At 45.4% G+C, this 21880-nt stretch overlaps 1 protein-coding gene and 1 pseudogene across 1 annotated transcript in view; both read right to left on the bottom strand.

The window, feature by feature from the left end:
* The window catches only part of NSMCE1 (NSE1 homolog, SMC5-SMC6 complex component), a 369302-nt gene that overhangs the window by 154065 nt on the left and 193357 nt on the right, over nt 1-21880 (bottom strand). The gene's annotated exons all lie outside the window — the stretch shown is intronic.
* Nucleotides 18270-21793, bottom strand: LOC126944135 (uncharacterized; annotated as a pseudogene).

The raw sequence follows: 21880 nt of genomic DNA, 5'->3' as shown, positions 1-21880 counted from the left end.
GTGATGATGGAGAAAAAATATAAATACGGCAGAAATCACTTGTGTGCATAGGGATGAGAGTTTGGGCAACACTGGCGTACAGGCCCTGTCCAAACCTCTTTGCAAGTTGGCCCTGGTTCCCTCAGTTCTCATGTCTTCAGACACATGACCTGACCCCTCTAGACACCATTATCTGACTACACGCCACCACCCAGCCACAGTTCCCAGCCTACACCACGCAATTTCAACCTCCGAGCCTTTACTCAAGCCTTTCCCTCTGGCAGGCACGCCCCTCCCTACCACTCTTCGGGAGGAACCCTGCCGTTCTGCCTGCCCTGTATCTACTCTCCCTTCTTCTGACATCACCACCTGGTGGTCCTTGCCGGGACAGCGTCTTCCCACTCTCAGTTCACACAGCTTCCAGAGAACTGATCTAACTCCTAGCTTTCCAACAGGGCACGTGACTCAGGCTTGGCCAATCAGAGCATTCCTTTCCCAGTCTAAAGACTGGGTCAGGGACAGGCATATGATTCAAACTGACCAATGAGAGCGTTTCCTCATAGCATCATTGGAACCATTAGGAAAACATGCCTTCTTTCCTTTGGGCTTTGAAAGCTATAAGTCTTGGCTTCTGAGAGTCCTGCTTTTCTTTGGCCACCATCGAGGCTTACTCAGCTTGCTTGGGAATGAGACTAAAGCCAATACAAAAGAAAGCAGATCCCAGAGTACAGCCTTCCAACCTGAAGAAATTATTTGAGAACCTTGATCCATCCATGCCTGAAACTATATTCCTAAATGTCATTTTTTACTTTTAAAATGTATTACTATTATTTTAGACACAAGGTCTTGCTCTGTTGCCGAGGCTGGAGTGCAGTGGCACGATTATGGCTTACTGCAGCCTCAAACTCCTGGGCTTAAGGGATCCTCCTGCCTCCTGAGTAGCTGAGACTACAGGCACAAGTGACCATGTCTGGCTAATATTTGTATTTTTTTGTAGAAACGGTGTCTCGCCATGTTGCCCAGGCTGAACGTTGCCTAGGCTGATTTTAAACTCCTAGTCTCAAGTGATTCTCCTGCCTCAGTCTTCCAAAGCTCTGGGATTACAGGCATGAGCCAACATGCCCCACCTAAACTTCCTTTTTAAACAGCCATTTCTGTCACTTACAACCAAAAAACTCCCTGTGGTTGAAACATAAGCTTGCTTATTTATTTATTTATTTATTTATTTATTTAAGATGGAGTTTCACTCTTGTCAACCAGGCTGGAGTGCAATGGCACGATCTTGGCTCACTGCAACCTCTGCCTCCCAGGTTCAAGGAATTCTCCTGCCACAGCTTCCCAAGTAGCTGGGATTACTGGCACCCACCAACACGCTCAGCTAAGTTTTGTGTTTTTTAGTAGAGATGAGGTTTCGCCATGTTGTCCAGGCTGATCTCAAACTCCTGGCCTCAGGTGACCCACGCACCTTGGCCTCCCAAAGTGCTGGGATTACAGGCGTGAACCACTGCGCCCAGTCATAAGCTTATTTTTTATTGAGATAACATTTATATGACTTAAAATTCACTATTTCAACCACTTAAAAATATATAACTCAGTGGGTTTTAGTGTATTCATGATGTTGTAGTACACACATCCTCACTATGTAATTCTAGAACATTTTCACCATTGCCTCTTCTCTTAAAAAAAAAAAAAAAAATCCTTATCCGTATCTGTCAGTCCAAATCACCTTCCCCTGATTCCCTGGCAACCACTGTAAAACATCATCTTCTCAGTTACAGTGGCAGCAGGCCTTTCCCTGTGAGGCCTCCCCCCGAGGGAAGGCAGAATTGTTTTCTCCTTTGTCCTCAGGCCTCTTTGATCACGTATTGTAATCGTCACTTACTGCAATCGACTACTTGCACCTGTAGTCCCAGCTACTTAGGAGGATGAGGCAGGAGGATCGTTTAAGCCCAGGAGTTTGTGGCTGCAGTGAGCCATCATCGTGCCACTGCACTCCAGCCTGGGCAACTGAGCAAGACCTTGTGTCTAAAATTTAATATAAATAAATTTTTTTAATATTAAATCATGGAATATTTCAAACATACAGAAAATCATGTCTCTTGTATGTCTCCTATCATGCTCCCTGATAACAGGGATACAGATTCATTACTTCTTCTGTGCCCCAATCCTCAGCCTAGAGCCCAGTCCAGATTAAGTGTTCAGTAGAAAAACAAAACAAGGCCAGACACGGTGGCTCACGCCTGTAATCCCAGCACTTTGGAAGGCTGAGGTGGGCGGATCACAAGGTCAGGAGTTCAAGACCAGCCTGGTTAACATGGTGAAACCCCGTGTCTACTAAAGATACAAAAAATTAGCCGAGCGTGGTGGCATGCACCTATAATCCCAGCTACATAGGAGGCTGAGGCAGGAGAATCACTTGAACCTAGGAGGCGGAGGTTGCAGTTAACAAAGATCGTGCCATTGCACTCCAGCCTGGGTGACAGGGCAAGACTCCGTCTCAAAAAAAGAAAAGAAAAGAAAGAAAAACAAAACAAAATGTGAGCAGAGGCTCACTGTAAACATCCCAGTCCTAGACCAGATGAAGACATAAAGATTCTGACAAATCTCTGTTGACTGGCTGACCGACAGCCTTGGTCAACGTGTCCAAGATGGACAATACTCTGTCTTTGTGTGTAAAGGGCTGGCAGGGAGCAGGGGAGGCACTGAACCATCACTTCCCACACTCTGACATTTCATTAAACCCAGAACTAAATTTACAGTTGTTTCCCATATCTGGGTACCCCCTAAAATTTCCCCAAGCCGCACCTACTTCAGATGCTTCAAGGTAGCATCGCGGGGAGGAAGGGCAGACCAGTGATCTTGGGCATATTGACTTATTAATAACTTCCGTCTGTCTCAGTGATCTCATCTGTACAGTGGAGCTAAGAATATTAAATACCCCATAGGATCATCTGAGGATTAAATGAGTGAATACTTGTAAAGCACTCAGGATGGTGCTGGTTCATTTACGAAATCTGCTCAACAGGATGCTTTTGCTAGGGGAACCCAGTGAGATCGCTAAGCTGTTGCAGATCCTGTTTCCTCTGCTTGCAAATAACTCTTTCTACCCCTCACTTGCTGCTTTACTCCCTTCCATTTCAGCTTAGATACTACCTCCTCCAGGAAGTCCTCCAGCTCCCCAGGCACTTGATTAGTGCCTCTCTTCTGGGCTCCTTATCACCAATACTTCCCCATCAGCATAGGCAGCAATGGTCTCAGCACCTTCAGGTGCACAGTACCTGGCACAGGGTAAGTGCTGAGGGAATGAAAGAACAGATCAGAATATGCCTCAAAAGATGAACAAGAGGTTTGGTTCTTGTCCCTGGCGCTTCTAACTGAGACTCCTTACTCTGTTCCAGGTACCAAAGCTCTGGCTGTGTCCTCCTTGTGTCTATGGGAAGAGAAAGTGTGCTGAGTCCAGCTTGCACCAGCTCCCAGGAGCCACCTGTGGCCATCTTTGCTTCTGCAACCCCTGACATCACCTTGGTAGTCTGAAATGGGCCACAGTGAGAATATCTACACCATGCAAAGCAGCAAACACCATGTTTCAGGATTTTGCAGCAATCACCACATATTGGGTTTTTGGTTTGTTTTCTGTTGTTTTTGTTGGCTTACCAGCACACCACTGGTTGTGATTTGAGGGGCCATGAAAAATGGTTGTTTTGGTCTCACCAGGGCACACTCTCTTGATGCCAGGTTTTAGACAAACAGTTCCCTCTTCCTGGCCACTGTGTCCCTTGCTGGGCCAGTGACAGCTCCCTCATGGCCCCTGAGCTTTTATGTAGGACAAGGCCTGTGCTTATTCATCCCCGCGCTCTCCCCAGCGTGTGAGCAGCAGCTGTCCGTAAATGCTTGTTGACTGACTGACAGACAGTTCTTGGTAAATATTTTTGTGAGAGTTTGACCTTTCCCCCATGTGAATGCGGGGAAACCACGGCAGCCTGAACTTTCAGTAAAGCAGAGCCTCTTTGAGGAAGGGAGTCTTTGCAGAAACTCACCACAGCTGCCTGGAAGCCGAGTCATTGCAACCCATCCTCCGCCTGTGTGTGCAGCCTCTTGGAAGATCCAAATGTCTCTGTCCCACATGTCCCTACGGCGCAAGATGAGGGTAGGGGAGGAGGTTGGTGACTTAGGGACAGGGGCTCTTGATAGGGCGGGAGGCCCTGATGAGAGTGGGGGACTGCTGAGGGACTTGCACACCTACAAGCACGTGGAGAGGTGTACACATGTCTGCAAATTGCATGTGCATTTAGTCCCACAGGCCATGGTCTCATCTCAGGGAAGTTGCTGGAGGCTTGAGGTCCTTGGGCCACAAGGGGGGCTGAAAATAATGCTGATCCCTGTCCCCTGCACGCCATCCACTCCTGTCAAGGGCCCAGGTTGTGCCACGTGGCTTCTGCAGGGAGGGAGGTTTAATATTCATACGTGTACATGTAAGCATGGGGGCTGTGGTGTTTACGGACCCCTAATGCATGAGGCAGATTCAGCTCTGCAACTGTATGCATAATAAGCACTCCATAACTATGAGCTTTCCATTTCTTTTTGAGATGGAGTCCTGCTCCGTCGCCCAGGCTTGAGTGCGATGGTGCGATCTCGGCTCACTGCAACCTCTTCTGCCTCCCGGGCTTAGACAGCTCTCCTGCCTCAGCCTCCCAAGTAGCTGAGATTACAACATGCGCCACCGTGCCCAGCTAATTTTTGTACTTTTAGTAGAGACGGGGTTTCACCATGTTGGCCAGGCTGGTCTTGAACTCCTGACCTCAGGTGATTCGCCCGCCTCAGCCTCCCAAAGTGCTGGGATTACAGGCTGCACTTTCTATCTGATTTGGTCACGCATGCCTCCCCTTGCCCTGGATTATACACTCTGGGAGAGTAGAAACTCGGTTTTCTTTACTTTTATATTCCCAGCAACCAGCACAGTGCCTGGCACATAGTAGGTGCTCAAGAAATGTTTATATGCAAGTGTGCACACATATATATGCCTGTGCTTACATGACAGTGTGTGTGTACTTGCGCATGTGTGAACTTGTGAGTGGGGGTTCTGCATGCTTTTCACGTAGGCATGTATTAACAGGGACGTGCACACTTGTATGTAAATGTGTGTGAGTGGGGTGAATTCTCGCTGCCTGTTGACCATGTATGATGAATCTCATGCTAGAGGGGAATCTACATCTTTGTGCTTGGGTTGTGTGGGCCCGTGAGTGCATGAGCAAGAGCGGGATTTTGTATGCTGATTTGCACATGTATGTATGTGAGATATGTTCATATGTACACAAGGAGACTTGTGTGTGGGCATTTGTGAAAAAGATGACAGTGTCATGGTTAACAGCTCAGGCTCTGCAGCCAAACTGTCCAGGTTTGAATCCCAGGTTCATGTCTTCTTATCTGTGTGACCATGAACAAGTTATTTAAATTCCCTGTGACTTGGTTTCCCCATCTGTGATATGCGCTGGTAATAATGCCTGCCTCCTGTTGTTGGGGGGTGATATGGTTTGGCTGCATCCCCACCCAAATCTCATCTTGCAGCTCCCATAATTCCCATGTGTTGTGGGAGGGACCCAGTGGGAGATAATTGAATTGGGGGGGTGGATCTTTCCTGTGCTGTTCTCATGATAAAGAATAAGTCTCATGACATCTGATGGCTTTAAAAACGGGAGTTTGCCTGCACAAGCTCCCTGCCTACCTCCATTTACATAAGATGTAACTTGCTCCTCCTTGCCTTTGGCCATGATTATGAGGCCTCCCCAGCCACATGGAACTGTTAAGTCCAGTTACACTTTTCTTTTGTAAATTGCCCAGTCTCACGTATATCTTTATCAGCAGCGTGAAAACAGACTAATACAGGAATACAGGGAGACAACAGAAGGCAGACATTACTATTATTACTAGCTCTTATCACGGACAGACAGAGATCAGGATTATTTTTAGTCCCACTTGTGGCCCAAGGACCCTAAGCCTCCAGCAACAACATAGACTTGGAGGTGTTTAGTGGAATAAATAAGATACTAGCATCTGGCACTGAGTAAGTACTCGGCACCTGCTACTGCTGCTGTTTTCATTTGTGTGTTGTGCACACCTGTGTGTGCACATCTGTGTCCTCCAGCATGTCCCCCATCCCAGCCCTAGAGAGATAAGGACAGTCTCTGATGGGTACCGAGATTAGCATGTGGGTTCCAAGAAAATAACCAAGTCATGGTCTCAGATGACAGGAGGATGGGGAAGGGGTCTCTACTCTGAGCATCACACCCTCTTCTTGAGGGACCTCACTGCCTACTCATCAAAGAGAACGTAGTCACCTGACTCCATCCTCCCCACCTGGAGAGGCCAGACCTTTCCAGGCAAGCTCACTGTTTAGGGGAGGCAGAAATGATAGAATGGGTGGGGAGCTCTCTCCAAGGTAGAAGGTGGCCCCAGAGTGTGCCATGGTGAATCCATTTGGAGGTGGTTCTAGGTGTGCCCATCAGAGGTCTGTTGGGCTGAGTTCTTTCACAAATGCCCGTAAAACCGAAAGAGCCAGGTGCCTTTGAGGGGCCTAAAAAGAGCTGCAGTACTCAGGAAGAAAATATAGTGCTTCTAAAGGCAGCCAAGGAGATTGGCACCCACAAGAGTGATTCAGGAGAATGCCCTAGGTCCTTTGAGGCGGAGTCATTCAGAGCATTCATTCATTCGCTGATTCACTCAAATCAGGTTTTGTGAGTCCGAGCACTGTCCTAGGCCCTGGGGGCATACAAGGCTGGCCCCTACCTGGGATTAGGGTCAGGTACATAAACAACAACGCACTGTGTTCATTACATGACTCGGGAAGCTTGGGCTCAGAGGAGGGACAATTGACCCAGACTTGGGCAATCAGGGAAAGCTTCCTGGAGATGACATCTAAGTTAAAATCTGAAGGACGGGAACTAGTTTTCCAGGAGATGGCAGTGGAAAGAATGCACCAGGTGGAGGACACGGTCTATGCGGGAGCCCGGAGGAAACAGCCCATCCCGGCTGGAGCACATCATGCGAGAACGGAGGGTGAAGTGAGAGGTGAACTCAGCCAGAGGGAAAGGCAGAGCTGTGTGAGCCACACGTGAGATTTGAGACTGAAGGGGCCTTGCCATTTGTAGGCCAACCTGACTCGGGGGCAGGGGTGATCCTCTTTCCTGGGGTGAATCCTAAGGGGGACTGAAGTAGGCCTGACTTTTTGACTTTATGGTGTGCCAGGCACTGCCCTAAAGGGACTGAGGAAGGTTCTGCAGTGGGCAGAACAAGGTCCCTGCTCTCCTGAAGTGACAGCTAGTGAGGACAGCGAGCCAAAAGATGTGCAGGTGAGCCCACGGTGTGACGTCAGAGGGGCTTGAGTGCTATGCAGAACAGGCAGGCAGGGGAGGGGTCAGGGAAAATTAGCAGGTGGAGAGCTGCTTAGGAGGTGCCAGGAAAGACCTCACCAAGGAGGTCTGAATACAGGCTTGAGTGAACTAGGGGAATGAGCCACGCAGATATCTGGAGGGACAAGGAGAAAGAGATTGTTCTAGGAGGAAGGAGCAGGCTGTGCAAAGGCCCTGGGAAGTGAATGGCATGATGGGGGTGCAACCAGGAGGCTAGAGTCAGAAAACCGGGGTAGAGGAAAGAGACAAATTCAGAGGCAATGGGGATCAGCCACAGAGGGCCTTACTGGCCACTCACAGGACTTAGGGTTTGTTCGACCAACCATAGGAAGGCTTCGGATGTGGAAGTGACATGATCAGATGATTGTCTCAAAATGGTCATTCTGGCTGCGGTTAGAAGAAGGGGATGTTTTTGGTAGAGGAGGCCCTAATTTTCCAATGCCTAGAGCAGGCGGCAGCCACAGCTGTGGATTCTGGGCATGTTTTGAAAGTGGAACCAACAGGAATTCCGGACGGGTGGGATTGGGGTGGTGAGAGAAAGCAAGGAGGCAAGGATGATCATGCTATTGTCACCATGGGGACTCCGCCCCACATGCAGTTCACCTCTTTAGCCTCGCCCCAGGTGCAGGGAGAACAATTCCCACCTAACCTGTGCTGTTTGTGCAGACTGCTCGTCCAGGCACAGCATCCTCCTAATAATCCTGGGGGTGAGTATTCTCACCCCAATTGGCAGGTAGGGGTGAAGAGGCTCAAAGAGAGGAAGGACTTTGCCTGGGGTCTTAGTTTGGCACTGCGGACATCTTCTGTAGGACTCTGGATCCAGTGCTCCTCCCCTACAACATGAAATCAGAGGTTCGCAACCTGGGAGCAATTTTTGCTCTCCAGGGGACACCTTTGGTGGTCACAACTGGGGGAAAGGCATCTAGTTGGAAGTGGCCAGGGCTGCTGGTCACCATCCCACCACACACAGGATGGCCCCCACCATAAATGATCCAGCCCAAATGTCAACACTGCCAAGGTGGAGAAACCCTGCCAAATATTCTATCGAAGGGCTGGAGATGCCGTAGCTTGGCAGCCTCCCCCCAGCCCTCCAGGGCCTTCTCAGACACCACTCAATGTGTCTGGGTGCCCCTCTGTGAAAGGGAAGCCAGCCTGTGCCAAAGTTGCAGTGGAGAGCCAGCAGCTGCGGTGGCAGTTTCCCCAGCGACAGAGGCCGGTTCCTGGAAAACTAAACTTGGCATCCTCTGTGGCTTATCTTCTCCTTTCCAATCAGACCCAGGCACGTGGGCCACATTCCCTCATCTGCAGATGGTCTCCCAGGGCCCTACAAGGCCCCAGCCCAGTTGGATGGGGACCAAGGGTAGCTTGCTCTCATCACTCCCCTTCTGAGAGCCTCCCGTGGTTCTGGCCATCGATGGGGTGGGGTTCTGCTCCTGCTGCTGTGCAGGGAAGCTTCTCCAGGCTCTGGCACTGTCTTTGCCAGCAGGCTACGGCCTCAACACTTCCTCCTTGTTCTGGTGGCCCCCTCTGCCCTCCCCACCCACACCAGGGCCCTCATCATTCCCCGAACAGGCGGGGCAGTCACGCCCTCACGTCTTTGACTTACCAGAGAACCAACTCCAGGCTTGGTTGGTCCTCTGCTGTGCTTCCTTCCTCTTTCAGCCAATTCTGATCTTTATAATTTTCCTTTTCTTTCTTTTGGGTTTATTTCACTGCCATTTTCTAATTTCTCGAGAGAGACGTTTGGAACATTAATTTTTAGCTTTTCTTCTTTGCTAATTTGTGAATGTTAAGGCTACAAATTTCCCTCTAAGTATTTTTTTAGCTGCAACCCACACGTTTGCATGTGGTTTTTTTTAAAACCATTCCGTTCAAATATTTTCTAATTTTCCACTGCAATTTCTCTCATTGACTCTTGGGTGATTTAGAAATGTGTTTCTTGGTTTCCTGTCCACATTTGTAGACTGCTTTGAAATGCACTGTCCTATCTTTTCAAGGCCAGAACAAGTGACCCCTCCTCCATGCAGCCTTCCCTGACACTCCCTCCACACCATGGCCGGTATCATCAGGGGTCACTCGCGTCTGCTGTCATTGCACTTTGTACCGACCACCATTCTAGCACTTTGAGGTCACACAGTAATGTATCTGTGAAGATTCTTTCAGTTTCAAGTGAAAGAAACTTACTTAATCCAAACTGGTTGAAGCCAACAGGGAACTTATTGTCCTATTTAACTAAAATGTCTTGACTTTCAGGCATAGCTGGATCAAGGGATCCTGATTCCTGATGGCCCAGTTCATCTCTTGAGTCACTTCTTCCAGGCCAACCCCATCCTGAGGCAGGTTCTCCCGTTGTGGCCACAGAGACACACAGCAGCTACATGGAACACGTGAACACACTCTCCTGGCTTCAAGTGCAGAGTCTTTGCCCCGATCAATCCCTCTAGAGTCTCATGGGATCTCTTAGACTCTGACTGGATCCATTAATGTGGCTAAGGGAATATAGTGGATTTGTTTAGGCTAGGGTCATGCTCTCCCCTAGGGAAAGGAACTGAGAATGGAGGGGAATTACTGTAGATGTGATGGCTGGAGCTCAAGCAGCCATTTGGAACTAAAGAGGGCATTTGGGGGCATGATATCTCAGAAAATATTGGGATACAGTGACCAGGAGAAGAGTAAATCAGGACTAGAAAACAAAACAAAACAAAAACAAAAACAAAGGCAATATGCTACTGCTGTTAATAATAATCATACTAGTCTGGTAGCAGCAACAACTGTAAGTACCTCTTTTTTTTTTTTTTTTTTTTGACGGAGTTTTGCTCTTGTCGCCCAGGCTGGAGTGCAGTGGTGCGATTTCAGATCACTGCAACCTCCACCTCTGGGGTTCAAGCAATTCTCCTGCCTCAGCCTCCCGAGTAACTGTGATTACAGGCACCCGCCACCACGCCCGGCTAATTTTTGTAGTTTTAGTAGAGATGGGGTTTCACCATGTTGGCCAGGATGGTCTCGAACTCCTGACCTCAGGTGATCTGCCTGCCTCGACCTCCCAAAGTGCTGGAATTACAGGCATAAGCCACCATGCCTGGCAGTACCTCTTATACTTAGTACATGCCATTAACCCAAGTGCTTTACTTTTAGACCTGTGTATCAGCCTTTCCGTTGAATTTAAAACCTTTGACAGTGAAAAGAAGATCTGTTTTGTTAACTGTGAAAATTTTGGAGGTGGCAGGGGAAGGAGGAGATGGGCAATTCCTCCTCTACTCTAAGACTCTAATCAGCTCAACCCACCGCAGCTCCACCCCTGACCTTGGAGGCTGGGGCTCAGCCCCAGGCTCCCCTAAGAGAAAGCTTGCAGAGGTGCCCAATCAGCTCAGTGGTTGCTGTAACCCTCTGTCTTAGCTGCTCAGGATGCTATAACAAAATGGCCAGGTGGTTTGCGCAACAGACATTTATTTCTCACAGTTCTGGAGGCTGGAAAGTCCATAATCAACAAGTTGGTCCAGGAATAACATCAGGGATCAGAATGCTAGGGAAATTCCTTTGTTTATTTGTGCCTGTCTCTGGTAGGCACATTTTCTGTGCACCACCTGAATTCTCTGTGCAGCATCTGGAAGACTTTGGTAAACTCCCATCTCCCCAGCTCTGCAGTCAGAAAGGAAAGCCAGCTGATTCCATGCCTGATGAAGGCTTTCTTCCTGGCTGGCAGACAGCCGCCTTCTTGCTGTGAGGGAGATTGAGGGCAAACTCCCTGGTGTCTCTTCTTATAAGGGCACTAACATTATTAGATCAGGACCCCACCCTTCTGAGCTCATTTCACCTTAATTACTTCCTTAGAGGCCTCATCTCCAAAGACAGCCACATTATAGGTTAAGGCTTCAGGATATGAATTTGGCAGGGGTTGAGAGTGGCACATTCAGTCCGTAATTTTCTCCTTCCAGGGTAAGCCCTCCTACATCTTTCTAAGAATCAGAGACAGACAGACACTCAGCATGAAAGGAGACTTCCTTGCCCTTGATCCAACCACACACTCAGTTAATCCAACCATACCCCCGCAGCGAGGAGTTGCTTACATACCACCAGGGACATTGGAGCTGTCCTCTCCAATTCATCACCTCTGACTGTGCTGGTCTGGACTTGCTCATGACCCCCATGCTGAGTCTTCTCTTTCCAAATACTTCTGTCTCATGTTTTTTTTACTGTCTCCACACCAGCTGCTCTACCTTCTCAGTTGCCTCTTCTGAATATACATCAATTTGCCAATGTTCTTTAAAAACGAAGGCCCAGAACTGGACGTAGACTGTAGGTGTGGCCAGTGCAGTGAGACTAGCCTCCCTTGTTCTGGACACCATACCTCTATTAATGCAACCCTAGGGTGCTTCAGGTTCCCCTTGGCTGTGACACACTCTTGACTTTGGGGAAATCTCGCAAGCATTTTCCATGTGACATGTTGGTTCCGGGGTTCTCATCTTCATATACATGTAATTGAACATCTGGCTTGAAGTAAAGGACATTACATGCTTCGGGGGGACCATGGCTCACATCTCTATAGATTTTTTATGCCTTCTCTTCTTTTCACCCTTTTCCTACCACACTGACGTTTTGTGACCTCTTTTTTTTCTCTTCAAAAAGGAAATAGCTTTGTTATTTTTCCCAGATTCCAGAAGTAAGATATCATTTTAAAAATCAGATAATACAGAATAATATAAAAAATTAAAAATAAAATTTCCCACCACCCAGAAATGGGCCTATTAACCTCTGGGGCTAGACTGCCCAGGTTCAAATGTTGACCCCACCACTTACCGGCTATGTGCCCGTGGACCAGTTGCTCAATCTCCTGCACCTGTTTTCTTATGTCTAAAATGGGGATATTAAAAGGTGACTTGGGGCTGGGCACAGTAGCTCCCGCCTGTAATCCCAATACTTTAGGAGGCTGAGGCAGGAAGACCACTTAAGACCAGGAGTTTGAGACCAGCCCTGGCAATATAACAAGACTTCATCCCTACAAAAAGATTTTTAAAACTTAACCAGGCATGGTGGTGCACACCTGTGGTCCCAGCTACTCGGGAGAGTGAAGAGGGAGAATGGCTTGAGTTTGGGAGGTTGAAGCTGCAGGGATCACACCATGATCACACCACTGCACTCCAGCTTGGGCGACAGAGTGAGACCCTGTCTCAAAAATCCAAAATTAAAATAAAAGGTGGTTTTGATAGCTTAGTGCAGAGGGCAAGTCCCTTACACTGTAAACAATTTTGTATTATTGTTATTAATAATTGTGTTGGTTACAGTTCTGTTTCTTTGGAGAACACTGACTAATACAGATACATCTGTTTTAGTCAGCTCAGGCTGCCATAGCAAAATACCATAGACTGTGTGGCTTCGGTAACAGTTTATTTTCCCACACTTCTGGAGGCTGGTAGTCTAAGATCAAGGTGGTCGATGGTTGTTTTCTGAACAACCTTTCTAGCTTGCAGACAGCCACCTTCTTGCTATGTCCTCACATGGCGTAGCTACGGAGTATTCTGTTTCACAGATGTTTTATAAATTCATCCAACCCTCTCTTCACGATTCATTTCAACCTAGTCAGTACTTTATACACAGAGCATACCTGGTTTTACCTAGCATAATGTGCTTCACCCGTTTGGGTACACAGATAACCCCCTTCCTCTTTTTGATAGTCACTCAAGCCCCTTGTATGGTTAGAAGTTCCAACTTCTAATAGAGACCAACCACAGTGGCTTAAACACGTAAGAGCTAATTCCTTTGTGGAATGAGAAGTCTAGAGACAAGTGATGACTGACATTTGTTCATGACCCATGATATCAGGGTCAAGTTCTCTGTGATTCTCCTGTTCTTTTTCTTTAGTTCCAAATGGCTGCTTGAGCTCCAGTCGTCACATCTACACTTTAGGCAGGGGGAAAGGGAAGAGCGGAAGGGCCACAGGGTGCTTCCAGAAGGTCCACGTGAACACTCCCACCACTAGCTGCAAGGAAAGCTGGAAAGTGGTCTATTAGCCTGGTCTGTTGCCATCCAGAATTACACTATGGTTCTGATATGAGAAAGAAGGATAAGATGGAAGCTGGAACATAATTAATTGTCCCTATCATGGCCTCTGTAGCAGATGTTGAAGCCTTCCCTTAACTTCTCAACTTTATACACCAAAGCATTTTTGCTGTGTTTGCAACTCCCTGCTTGAGGGTTCATTTTTGGCAGCAGGTGCACACAATCAGCAAGCTGGAAATGTCAAAGAGTCATGGCCCCGGAAGCAGCCCTCATCTAACAACAAATGAAGTCCTGGAAAAGAAATATCCCAGATTTCTTGTTTCTCCTTTGGGACAAGTTGGAGACATGTTCTATGTTGACTCCCAGAGGTACTCAGTGGGATTCAGCTCCAGTTGCCAACAGCAGTAACTTTCTCCTTAAAGCACCTTCTGCTCGCTTCCTCCCTTTCCCTGCCTCACTTCTCCATTCTCCTATAAGTGTTTACTAGGATTATTTCCCAAATCTATGACTTATCTTTAAATCCTTGTCTTAGAATTTGCTTCTTGGGGAACCCAACCAAGACACAACTCATGTACCAAACAGCAATTGATGTGATCAGTGACTAGGGCAGTCTGATCAGCCCATTAGAGATCCTAATTTTAGAAAGAAATTTACAAAATTCTTAGTCTTATCATCTGCTTAAATGATACCCCTATTAGTCCAGAGCCTAATACAAACCAAGATGAGCCTTTGAGGCAGGATAAACATATTCTGTCTGTGTTACTCATAACTGAGGGCACTATTTATTAGTTTTTTCTTTATATTCAGCCATTGCTCTTAAAAGAAACCTGCTGTCTCAGGGTAACTGAGAGAAAAGGGGGTTCCCGGTTTCAGCCACATGTCGCACACAATCCAGCCCTCTAGACGTCTCCTTCCTTTGTGGTTTGCTCCCCATGAAACATCCCCTGTCCCTTCTTGGCTGTGGCCCTCAGCAGACCATCTGGTCCATTAGAGGAACCCCACAATGTTGGACCTCAAAAAGGAATGCATCAGATAATACCACTGAACTTACACTTAAAATTGGATAAGACGGTACATTGTATTAGTCTGTTTTCACGCTGCTGATAAGGACATACCCAAGACTGGGTAATTTATAAAGAAAAAGAGGTTGAATGGACTCACAGTTTCATGTGGCTGGGGAGGTCTCAGAAGGCGAAGGGTACGTCTTACATGGCGGCAGACAGGAGACAATGAGAGCCCGTGAAAGGGGTTTCTCTTTATGAAACCATCAGATCTCATGAGACTTATTCACTACCACAAGAATAGTATAGGAAAAACCGCCGCCATGATTCAATTATCTCCCACCGGGTCCCTCCCACAACATGTGGGAACTGTGGGAGCTACAATCCAAGATGAGGCTTGGGTGGGGACACAGCCAAACCATATCGTACATGTCATGTGATGTGTATTTATTACAATAAAAATTAATTCAAAAAAATGAATGGATGAGGAAGGAGTTGTCTGAGAAGAATTTTCAAGGATCTAAATAAATGGAGAGAGTGCCTATATCCAGGATTGAAAGTCTCCAAGTTTTTGAGGTGGCAGATTTCCTCAAATGGATCTACTGATTCAAGACAATCCTTGCCAAAATCCCAGTAGGAGTTTTTGCAGAAATTAGCAAGCTGAAACTTATATGGAATTTAATATTTATAATGGAAATGCAAAGGACTCAGAATGGCCAAAACAATTCTGAAAAAGCAGAACAAATTTGGAAGACTCCTACTTCCTGATTTCAAAACTTACTGCAAAGCTATGGTAATCAAGGCAGTGTGGTGCTAGTAAATGGATAGACATATAAAGCAATGGATCAGAATATAGGGTCCAGAAATTAACCCATATATGTACAGTCAATTATCAAAATAGGTGCCAGGGCATTTCAATGGGGAAAGGACAATCTTTTCGAAATATTGTGCTGAAACATTTAGATATTTATATGAAAAAAGATAAATTTAGATCATGACCTCACATCACTCACAAAATTAACTCAAAATCATAATTTTAAAAAGGTAAGGCCAGGCTCGGTGGCTCACTTTGGGAGGTTGAGGCGGGTGGATCACTTGAGCCCAGGAGTTCAAGACCAGCCTGAGCAACATGGAGAAACCCCATCTCTACCAAAAATACAAAAATTAGTTGGGCATGTGGTGTGCACCTGTAGTCCCAGCTACTCAGGAGGCTGAGGCAGGAGAATAGCTTGAACCCGGAAGGTGGAGGTTGCAGTGACCTGAGATTGCAGTGAGCCACTAGACTCCAGTCTGGGCGACAGAGCAAAACCTTGCCTCAGAAAAGAAATAAATAATAAAAAATAAAAATGCAAAAATGCAAACTTTGGGAGGCCGAAACAATTAAACTTTTAGAAGAAAACATGAGAGGAGATTTTTGCACTCCAGCCTGGGCTACCTTGGTTTAAACTTTTAGGTGAAGATTTTTGCTTGGATTTAGGTGAAGATTTCTTGGATATGGCACCAAAAGTCCAATCCACAAAAGAAAAAAATTGATAAATTTGGTTTCAATAAAATTTAAAAGGGTTCTGCTTCAAAAAAAAAAAAAAAAAAAAACACCATTAAGTACATTATTAAAAAATGGCAGAGTAAGGAACTCCAAGGATCGATTCCTCCACTAAAGCAAACATTAAGCTGGAAGAAACTGTCAGAAGAAAGTCTTTTGGAACTCTGAAATGTAATCAAAACCTTTTAGCAACCAGAAGAGGCTGCTAATCCTTGGTAAGAAAATATTGTAGCATTTTTACTTACTTGCCTACCGTCTCACATTCATTAGCTCAGTCGTGGCTGTGAGTACAGTAGCCTGCATTCTTGGCATGGCTTGGTGGTACCAGAAAGAACAAGACAAGCCTTGGTCTCAAAGAATTGTGTTTCTACATTTTGATCTGTCTGGCCTCTCCCTAAAGGATCCACTCAGGTGCTTGCCTTTGTTTTGCCCTCCCCCTTCCCTTGAACTCTAGGCTGGAGCAGCTTCCCAGGCAATGTCTGTTGAAAAACTTTAAAGACACAAACTACCCATGTGGGGCAAGGGATGACAGACAAAGAAGCAGAGACCAAAAAGCTGGAGAAGAAAACGACTAAGGAGGAATACATAGGGGGGAATAAGGGCTTTGAAAAGCTTCCGTGTATACCAGGGAATCTAGAATATAACACATACGCACAGGGCTGAAGTCATGCACAGAAATGATATGAGATGACCCTAGGCTTGCACCTCTGGCTAATTAGGCTCTGCACAAGCACAGGTGAAGGCTAAGACAGAGTTGTAGTCTGTTTGGTTAAGTGTTAAAGGAGTATCCCAGCTCAGAGCCAATTTACAAAGACTGGTGGAATATCTTTTATTTTGTTTTTCCTTTTGGCTGCGGGTATTTAAGGAAACCTCTTACAGATCACTGACTAACTGCTGAGATAACAGAATGGAGACTTCAGTGAACATACACAACGAAGGATAGAGTCTTTGCAAAAATAGTTTGGAAAAGTCACTAAATAAATGAATGGCCGAAGCTCACAGCAAACGACAAAAGCAAGCCTTGTGGACAGGGGAAGGGAGAATGTGATTTCTAGAAGTACCGCATTGTAACATTCAAAGTGCCAAGTTTCCAACAAAAACCTATAAGGTATACAAAGGAACAGGAAGACCCAGCCCATTCACAGGGGGGAAAAATGGATAGAAAATGTCCCTAAAGAAGTCCAAACATTAGAGCTGCTAGACAAAGACACTGAATAAATTGTCTTAAATATGCTCAAAGAGCTAAAGGAAACCATAAGGGAAGAACTAACGTAAACCAGAACTACGTGTGAACAAGTAGAGAATATCAATAAGAGCTAGACATTATTTAAAATAACCAAATAGAAATTTCAGACCCGAAAAATATAATAGCCAAAATGAAAAATTTATTAGAGGGCTTCAACACCAGATTTGAGTAGGCAGAAGAAAAAATCAATAAACTTGAAGCTAGGTAGATTGAAATCATCTAGTCTGAGGTGCATAAAGTAAAAAGGAAGGAAAATAAACAGAGCCTGAGAGAACTGTGAGACACCATTAAGTGTATAAACATATGCATTATGTGAATCCCAGAAGGAGAAGAAAGAAAGGACCAGAAAGAATATTTGAATAAAGGTCAAACATTTCCAAAATTTGATGAAAGATATGAATATATACATCCAAGAAGCTCAGTGAACTCCAACTAGGATAAAACCAAAGAAATCTACACCAGGACATTATAATCAAACCATTGAAAGACAAAGACAAATCGAGAATCTGGAGACTAGCAAGAGAGAAGTAACTTGTCACATACAAGGGGCCCTCAACAAGATTACTGACCAAAGTCTCATCAGAAGCCCCAAGGCCAGAAGACAGAAGGATGATACATATATATTTTTCATAATTGAGATTTTATTGCTTGAAGATCAGTACAGACATTTCAATTTGTACACAATTCTTAACGTATGTAATGCAATTCTAAAAAGCCATGTATTGTAATTCTTTTTTAAAGTTATTCCAGTGACTTCCCAGCTTAAAATTTGGAAGCAAATTTTCTTTAAGAGGCTATCAAGTACCAGTATCTTCACATGTTGGTCAGCTGTTACATGTGGCCCACCAGTTGGCAACTGGATGGCATGTATACTACACATTCAAATTTGTAATCTTTCACAGCACAGTAACAAAGTTACTAGGAAAACAGGACTACCACAACCAAAGATGTTACAGAGTGCACACAATTCTGACAGGGAGCGCCATGATCAAATAGTGGTTTTCTTTAGGAAACAATTCTACTAAAAAACAACATGGGAATAGAAGTAATTTAAAATGTTCAAGACATTCAATGCAGGACTGACTCCATATTGCCATTTAATATGCTTTGTATTCTAGGATATAAAAACTAACCCCCCATCTATGGAATGTTAAGCTGACACCCGAGACAGCCAAAGTCTCCCATAATTCAATATCCCACACTATTTTCTGGTTGTACCAAAAGATAAACAACCAGCAAATGATTTCACCTCTTAAAAAAAGGCATTTACACTTAAAAAATGGGATGAGGTGGGATTCCCTCCTTCTTAAAAAATGTTTCTAGAGCTACTAAAAAACTTCCATTTACAAAATAGTTGATAAAAATATTGCTCTGAATTGTACAAGAAGGGAGACAGGGACCACTGGTAAGACATGGTATATGGTATTAATCAGACTTGGCTTCTTTCTCTCCTGCTTCATCAGAGGCTGGACGCTCCTCAGTTTTCGTTTCCCTGTTTTCTGCAGGTAAATCTTTAGTTTCTTGGTTAGCCACTTGGGCCTGTTTCCCTTTGCTCCCCTTTTCCCTTTTGTTTGCACTTTTTTGTCTGAAGATTTATCCTTCGCTGCTGCCTTTTTCGGCTTCGCTTCCACTTTTGCAGGAAGTTTAGCTGACAACCGCGCCCATCTCCTCTTGGGCTCTTTCTCGGGGGGCCCCTTGGGCGGGGGGGCGGTGGGGGGAAGGCGCCTGCGGGGTGCCTGCGGACCGTGGCGCGCAGAGAGCCTTCGCGAAACAGGGCTGCCTGGCCGCTGCCAGTCCTCCCGCCGCCCGAGCTATGATATATTTAAAGTGCTGAAGGAAAAAATCCTGCCAACTGAGAATTCTTTATCTGGCACAACTATCTTTCCAAAATGATTAAGAAATTAAAACATTCAAAGATTGAAAAAAAGGTGAAGTAGTTCATCACCAGCAGGCTTTCCCTATGAAAAACACTAAAGAGAGTCTTTCAGGCTGAGCTGCAAGGACACTAGACAGTAAATCAAAGCCATATGAATAAATACAGAACACCAGTAAAGGTAAATATAAAAACTAGTATAATTGTATTTTTGGCTTATGACTCCTCTGTTTCCTATACTATTTAAAAGATACATACATTAAAATAATTATAAATCTATGCTAATGAGCACATGCCACATAAAGATGTAGTTTGTGACAATGACAACAAAAGAGGGGCAGGGATAGAAGTAGAATAGAGGGAGCTGTATAGGAATAGAGTTTTTATATTGCTATTTAAACCAAGTTGTTATTGATTCAGACTATATTGTTATAAATTTCCTGTTAAGTGTAAACCTCGGCCGGGCGCGGTGGCTCAAGCCTGTAATCCCAGCACTTTGAGAGGCCGAGACGGGCGGATCACAAGGTCAGGAGATCGAGACCATCCTGGCTAACACGGTGAAACCTCGTCTCTACTAAAAAATACAAAAAATTAGCCGGGCGTGGTGGTGGCGCCTGTGGTCCCAGCTACTCAGGAGGCTGAGGCAGGAGAATGGTGTGAACCCGGGAGGCGGAGCTTGCAGTGAGCTGAGATCGTGCCACTGCACTCCAGCCTGGGTGACAGAGTGAGACTCCATCTCAAAAAAAAAAAAAAAAAAAAAAAAAAAAAAAATCAACAGCAAATGACAAGCAATCAAATTTAAAAATTGGCAAGGGGCTGGGCGCAGTGGCTTACACCTGTAATCCCAGCACTTTGCGGGGCTGAGGCGGGCGGATCACCTGAGGTTAGGGGTTTGAGACCAGCCTGGCCAACATGGTGAAAACCCGTCTCTACTAAAAACACAAAAATTAGATAGACATGGTGGCACACATCTGTAAACGCAGCTACTTGGGAGGCCGAGGCACAAGAATCACTTGAACCCAAAAGGTAGAGGTTTCAGTGAGCCAAGATCACACCACCGCGCTCCAGTGTGGGAGACAGAGCAAGACTCTGTCTAAAACTAATAATAAAATAAATAAAATTTGGCAAAGGACTTGAACAGACATTACTCCAAACAAGATATACAAATGACTACCAAGCACACGAAAAGATGCTTACCATCATTAGCCATTAGGGAAATGCAAATCAAAACCACAATGAGATACCACTTTGCATCCGCTAGGATGGCTATAAGAAAAACCAATAGAAAACACATGTTGTCCGGGACGTAGAGAAATGGGGACCTTCAGACATTGCTGGTGGGAATATAATACAGGGCAGCTGCTGTGAAAAAGTTTGTCAGTTTCTTAATAAGTTAAACTTAGAATTACCTTGTAACCCAGCAAGTCTCCTCCTGGGTATATATCCAAAAGATTTGAAAATGCATGTCTACACAAAGACTCGCATGCAAGTGTTCATCGCATGCTTGTTTGTAATAAAGGAAAAAGTGGACATACTCCAAATGTCCATCATCTCATGAAAGGATAAATTGTGTGGCATATCTATGCAACATAATATTCTTCAGCAATAAAAATGATTATTTATTTATTTATTTATTTATTTATTTATTTATTTATTGAGATGGAGTCTCGCTCTGTCTCCCAGGTTGGAGTGCAGTGGCACCATCTCTGCTCACTGCAACCTCCACTTCCCGGGTTCAAGCAATTCTCCTGCCTCAGCCTCCCAAGCAGTGGGGACTACAGGCGTGTGCAACCACACCAGGCTAATTATTGTATTTTTAGCAGAGGTGGGGTTTTACCATGTTGTCAAAGCTGGTCTCGAACTCCTGATCTCAAGTGATCCTCCCACCTTGGCCTCCCAAAGTGTTGTGATTATAGGTATGAGCCACCGTGCCTGGCCTAAAACTGGAGTTTTAGATACGTGATGCCTCAAACACGCAAGGCTGAATGAAAGAAACTAAACACAAAAGACAACATATTGATATGAGATGCCCAGGAAAAAAAAAAAAAAAGCAAAATCAGTAAAGACATAAAGTAGATGAGTGGCTCTGGGAGTGGGAATGGAGATTGACTACAAGCAGGCACAAGGAATCTTTCAGGGGTGATGGGATTGTTTTAAAATTGGATCGTGGTTATAATTGCACAATTCAATAAATTCACTAAAAGTCATTGAACTGTACACTTACAGTGGCTTGATATTATGTTATGTAAAGCACAGCTAAATAAAGCTCTTAAAATAAAAATATAAAAGAGGAAATGGGTTGAGGGAGGGGGTGTGTCAATTTTTTTTTCCCAGGAGGCCCCCTGGCTGAAATGCAAATGTGACCACTTCCTCCCCACTGACCAGCTATGAGTACTGAGGCATGGTTGGAGGGCCACTGAGATCCTATAGCACCCTCCTTCCAAGGATATAGGGGCCATACTTATGAGACATTTACAGACCCAGAGGAACCCCTCAAGGTACCACATGCCTATTTCTGAGGGGACTCATGTTTACCCCAATGGACATGGGCCTGGCAGCTCCAAATGCATCTACTTTTTAAGCACCAAGGGACTGTGACCCCTGCTGATCCCACCCACTCCCGAACTCCTGGTCTGAATTGAAAATGTAAACTGGATTAAGTCACTCCTAAGATGAAACCCTCCAATGATGACTTTCCATCTTCTTTGGAACAGTCTACCTTCCTCACCCGAAACTGTGAAGTCCCATGTGGCGTAGATGTGTGATTTCCATGCCTTCACCTTCTACTATTCCTCCATTTGCTCCCTGTATTCCGCCATGCTGTTCTCAAGTTCC

Source organism: Macaca thibetana, chromosome 20, assembly GCF_024542745.1.
Source record: "Macaca thibetana thibetana isolate TM-01 chromosome 20, ASM2454274v1, whole genome shotgun sequence".
Classification (NCBI taxonomy): Eukaryota; Metazoa; Chordata; class Mammalia; order Primates; family Cercopithecidae; genus Macaca; species Macaca thibetana.
Note: the sequence above shows the minus strand (reverse complement) of the source record. Positions and strands in the feature narration are given on the sequence as shown.